Source organism: Tiliqua scincoides, chromosome 3 (genome assembly GCF_035046505.1).
Source record: "Tiliqua scincoides isolate rTilSci1 chromosome 3, rTilSci1.hap2, whole genome shotgun sequence".
Lineage (NCBI taxonomy): Eukaryota > Metazoa > Chordata > Lepidosauria > Squamata > Scincidae > Tiliqua > Tiliqua scincoides.
The window spans coordinates 88,887,909-88,893,846 of record NC_089823.1 but is presented as its reverse complement, the minus strand read 5'-3'; the positions used below and the strand labels follow the sequence as shown (position 1 = coordinate 88,893,846).

Genomic DNA, 5,938 nt, shown 5'->3' with positions numbered 1-5,938 from the left:
ACACATAACAAGGTGCTCTCTTTGAAACAATTACATCTCCGTTTGCTGTGCAAAGCAAATTATAGCTCCTTGCATGAGCATTGCTCCATAGGGAACATGCTGTTGTTTGCACTGGTTGATTATCTGCATAAGACCTAAGGAAAAGATGAATAAGGGGTAGGTAGTTGTGAAGCTGCAGAAGCAGAGATAGGTGTGTGTGTGTGTGTGCTTAAATGCCTCTCCAGTTCAGATTTTAATCTTTTTTGCTGGAGAAGAACTGTCAGGCTCTTAATGCTTGCCCTCACCCCCTGCTCAGATAATTGCTACCAAAGACTGGGTCTGGAAGTTCATAGCACATCAACCTCAAGAAGAAGCAATGGATTCCAAAGAAATGAGTACTCAGTAAGTCCATGCAGAGATGTGAAGCCATTGTGGAAAGAAAAGTCAAAGCAGTGGACCTCAAAAGAGAAGACATTCACGAAGAAGCAGGGGAAAAAAGGAACTCAAGGGAAAAGACTGCTTAAGCCACATGTGTTACTGTTATCCTGTACATGCCCGATCTCGTCTGATCTCAGAAGCTAAGCAGGGTCAGGCCTGGTTACTACTTGGATGGGAGACCCCCTGGGAATACCGGGTGCTGTAGGCTTATACCATAGTCTTTCGAGACTGAAGGTTGCCAACCATGTTCCTGATTAAGCCACAGGAATACAGGCGACAAGGGTGCAGTTTGCTTTGTTGTGAAGACTAGACCGGGGTATGTGCAAAGTTTGACTGATCCCATAATAACTGTGAGTGTATCTGGTCAATCTGAGTCATGGTTGTCTCTTGGGAGCTTGAAAACGTTTCTCCACACTGTAATCACTGATGATGGTTAGACAAGGCCAGAGCACCCACTGACAAGATAAAAAACACTGGAGAGAATGAGGCATTAGAACTCTGTACTAACCAAACATCTTTTCTGGTGTGATGTGACATTCTGACCTTTTTGTGCTTTCTAATGGACCAGATGAATATGTCAGACATATCAAAACTGCTCTGTATCATTCTGGGCTGGAGAAGACGCCTGAATACTTGGGGAGCAAAGTTCCACAATTTGCCTTTGGGTGGTTAACTACGGGGAGATAAAACAAGCTTCTGTTGAGCCAATAAAACAACATGACTGCTTTCCAGCTTTATGAAGTCATAAGTACAATACTTTATTTACTGCCTGGTCTCCTGCTGCTTAGGAAAGACCCACTCATTTTCATTAGAAGTTCAACCTTAATTTATTACTGAGGAACCAAAGTAAAGAGAAGACAAATATTGCCAATTCACAGTGGAGCTGGATGACAGTGTAAGATGTCTGGGGTGGGGTCAAAAGTTATTCAAAATGACATTAAATTATGGCAGCCCATTACTTATATTATTCATTATCGTTTGATATAAGTGACCGACATTTTTGAAAGATTTTCCTTTTTCCCTTTGGAAAATAGAATAAAAAGTATTCCTTTCCCTGCCACACGTTGCAATTCCTATGCACACTTTCCTGGGATCCATTTCCATTGAACACAGTGAGACTTCTGAGTAAATCTGCCTAGGATTGCACTGATCATGTCTTGACACCAAAGCACACCAAATTATTTTCAAGTATTTTAAAAACCATTTTTAAATGTAATATATGGAATAAACTTGCGATAGGAAACTCTTTGTTACTGATTCTTGCATAATCCCCAATTAGAGCTGTCACCTTTTAACCAGGCAAATAATGGTCAGTGTAGCCATTCTAATAGCTCATGTGGCAAGACACTTACAAGATCGAGGGGCTTTAACCAAATGATGTTTGCCTGGGCACTAAGAAAGACTTGGAGTGGCCCTGAATTCATCTCTCCAACTGAGACCCAAGTCTGGAGATCTTCTGCACAATGCAGATTGATTATGTCATCAACTGTGTGACATATTGGAGGATTCTATACTTGTGAGATGTGACTTAGACACAGTGGTGTCACTAGGGTTTGAGTCACCCGGTGTGAGAGATCAGTGGGTCTGATGGACCTCCTCCCATGCAGTGGGTGGGGCAACACCCTGAACGGTGGTCATGGTGATGAACCATTGTCCTGCCCCTGCTGGTTTTTTGGCTATAACTTTTGATAGCATGGAGATATTTCAACGCAGTTTTTTTCATGGCATTCTGCATGAAATCACACATTGCTTGATCTACAACATGATGGTATTATTTGAGAATACCAAGATTTTAAAAAGTTTGGCCAGCAATGGTGCGCATCACCCATACGCCCTTGGAGATGCCACTGCCTAGATTGTCTGTGGACACCCCTAGGCCGTGCATATCTGTGCAACACAGGATTGATGTTATTAGCATTTGTATGTGCAACAGCTTCTACATTTCATAGTGAGACATTGGCGCAGTGATGCTTGGCCTCAGTGCACATGTCTGGGCATGTGCCACCAAAGGCTCCACTTTGGAACCCAGACTGGATTAGGAATTGAGTCTAAATTCTGCAATCCACTGTAAACTTTTGTGTGGACTGGAACTAATTTATTCTGTGATCTGCCAATAATTTGGAGTAGTTCTAATGATCCCTAGGAAAAGCACTACAGCTTCAAGAACTGATGTAACTTTGGCCCCAATCCTATTTGATACTTACAGCAGCAGATCTTGCAATCTGCTGCCATAAGTCCCAGGCTGGCAGTATAAAGGCTGGTCTGTGGGCGGGGCTGCTGATGCAAATGCCTGGAGGCCCCATTCATAAACTACTGGCTCACCCAGCCCATGTTGCACCAGCTTAGGTGGTGGCAGGGCAGTTCGAGTAAGGATTGGGGCAAGATGCAGGCCAAACCGAGGGTGGGGGTTGGAGGATCTTGGCAACAGCAGCACATGCCAAGATCCTCTCGCCCTTTTCCTGGCCCAAAATGCCCCCTGACTCTCTTCAGACTTGTGCCAGTTAAATAGCTGGCATAAGTTCAAAGAGACGCATTGGTGGCCTACAGGGTGGTAAGTAATAAAGGTTCCTACTTACCTCTCCCAAGCCAAATATAACACATCCATAACTGTTAAGAAGACAATGCTTAAAGTGCTGTAGAGAGCATCAATCCTGCAATGGCAATCCACACACTAGATCAATCTTAAAAGTTGGGTCTCCCATGCGAAAAGGATGCTCTTTGAGGACAGTGTCATGTACACAGTGCTGAACAGATATCAGTTGAAAGCTTTAATTGCCACTTCAGCAGCAGGCAGGGGAGAGGCTGATTCCAGGAATTTCACCCCTCCAATGGGTAATCAGCACAGTACTAGCCAAACTATTTGTTTGCTGGAAAGATCTCTCCCACACAGCAGTTTGTGCAGAACCCACTGCTATGCACAAATATGTCTGGCTCAAAGCCAATGACTACAGACAATCTGATGAATCTACAGTAAGTGATTTTCTTACCGGTAAGCCTTTATTAACTGTCCACATTTCAAAGAAGTGTCTGATTTATTCTATTTCAGGATATTACTCAATTTCCTCAAAGGGAGCTCTATTGGCACCCGGGCCTCTGTGCTCTAGAAAATGCACTGCTCTTGGTAAGATTTTGAACTGTTGTGACATACCGCAAGAAACCAGGAGCTTGTATGGATCTATAAACATGCTCAGAGGGAGCAATTACTTCTAGAGTGTGAATGATGGAATCGATACGTACACATTCTGAAGAGGACTGGTTTGGCATGCCTAGTAGGTGGGGGGGGGGAGAATTATTTTTAGAGATGCTGGTTGTCTGTCAAGGTGGATTTTTCTGACTGTACTACAGCTGTTGGAACTGGAGCCGATGTGGGGGGAATGATAGTAAGGTCTTGCCTGGGGAATAAGCTCCTTGCTTAAAAGAAAAAAAAAATGTGCAGTCAGCTTGCCAGCCTGGGGATAGGTTAATTAAAATACTTCTTTCTGCCATTCTGATGTGCAGGAAAGCTAAACAATGTACTTAAACGTGCCCCTAGGGGTCAGCGCATGCATCTCCATTCTTCACAGTCATGCTGAGCTTAAAATGCTGCTCATTGGAATGCTCAAATTATCAATCAGATTGTAAAGAAGCCCTGGTTACAATGTGCTTGCCTGCCCTTGATGCTCTGGAGCATTTGTTCCTCTGAGGTTTGGAACAGATCAGGTCTTGGGGGCTCCACAGCCACATGCATTAATGGCAAACTCCTCCCTATTACGGCAGCAGCAAAAATTACAGAGGAGAAGCTCTTTTGCAGCAAAGAGTAGTTGCAGCTCTGAAAGTCTGAGTCATAGGATTTAGATTCACATCAGAGACTGTGGAGCTTGGAACGACCTCTGGGCTGAAATGGTTCTGCTCCATCTCTGCAATGAAGCGCAATGTGCAGTACCTGAAGTGGTTCCCCAGATGCTCGCTGCTTCCTGGCTCCTTAAAGGCTCCATCCAAACAGATTCTACCATTTCCTCAGGCAACTGGTTTCATCACCCAAGTACCCTGAATGTGAGGAAGATTTATTCTAATACTGAACTCTCTCCTCCTGCCGTTTGAACCTTCCCCTTGCCTCTGGCAGCTCAAAGCAGTCATAACAACAAATTATGTGCAGTTGAGAAAACCCCAGCTAAAGATGTTTGGTTTTATGGTGACCTATCGCTGTTTGGTTGTTTGTTTTGCAATCATAGCAACCTTTTAAATATGCGAAGCGATTCACAGCATCCCTTCTGTTTTCAGGCCTGGTCGGAGCCAAGGTGGCACCAAAAGCAGTGCCCAAATTCTGCCCCTCCCTTCTGGCAGATGTGAGGCCATCAGCATTGCTTCTGTTATGGACAAAAGAATGTCTAGCAGACAGGGTGGGGGTCTGTCCACAGGAGAGGCAGAGGCAGACAAACACTGGCAACCAAAGAACACAAGCCTCTTTATGGCCTTCACATGTAGTTAGAAATATAGAGTATCCCACATCTCAGAAGGAGACCAACTACCTACATTTCCTACATCATTACTTTATATACATTTTTGCCATTTTTCATTAGTTTACTGATTAACAACTTTATGGACCAACTTTATGACTGTGTTTTTAGCTGTTCATTCTCTTTGCTGGATATTGCCAACAAAGTAATCAGAGATGTCATATAACATAATGTTGAGTTGACTCTATAATTTAACTATTGAACACCAATTATAGACCATGTCCACATCAGCCTGGTGCGATCACCTTGCATGGTCACTTTCCTTGACCGCTTCATATATATTTTTATTCTGCATTTTATACTTCTTCAATCAACATGTTTCTTACTGATAAGGTGATTAGATGGCTTCCATCGTGTCATTATTTCAGCACTAGGCTTTTTAATTATTAATGCATTTCACTGTAGACTTATACCTTCTGCTATCTTCATGGCAACACTTATTTTACTCTGCTTTAAAAAGTTTTGCCCAAATAGGATGATTATTCCAGATTCTCCCCAGCACCTGCACTTCCTGTTCCTCTTCATTGTGCTGCCTGCTACATCTTCGTAACTGACTGGGTGTAAAGGATCTGAGCAGTTCCACTCCCAAGATCCTCCCTGACTGGCCATTGAAGACATAGAAAAGGGAGAGGTAGAGAGAGACAATGATCGTGATCACTGGAGAGAAATCAGCAACAGGATTACAGCGGCTGGGTGGAACAGTTGCCTCCTCCCACAGTGGACGATCCAAAGTCACCCACCGCTGGTACTGAGCCCTAACACCAATGCTGGGTGCCGTAAATGTATCATAAAGTATGTAAGGCTCAGTCAGGCACCAGGCAGCGCACCAGCAGGAAGATGCGCTGCTGCTTGCAACCACCAAGCGGTGATGTGGCCTCTGGAGGACAGGGGAGTACACAAGCAGGAGGAAGGGGGTGGAACCGGAGTGGGAGGGGGGCAGGATCAGCAGAACACTGTATCCTGGCCTCCGTATTGAGCAAGAAGGTCCAACACGGAGTCTCTCAAGTCTGCTCGAGCAAAATAGC

General features: G+C 44.3%; 1 pseudogene; it reads left to right on the top strand.

The window, feature by feature from the left end:
- Positions 1-506: 506 nt before the first annotated feature.
- Positions 507-625, top strand: LOC136646724 (5S ribosomal RNA; annotated as a pseudogene).
- The last annotated feature ends 5,313 nt before the right edge of the window (positions 626-5,938 follow it).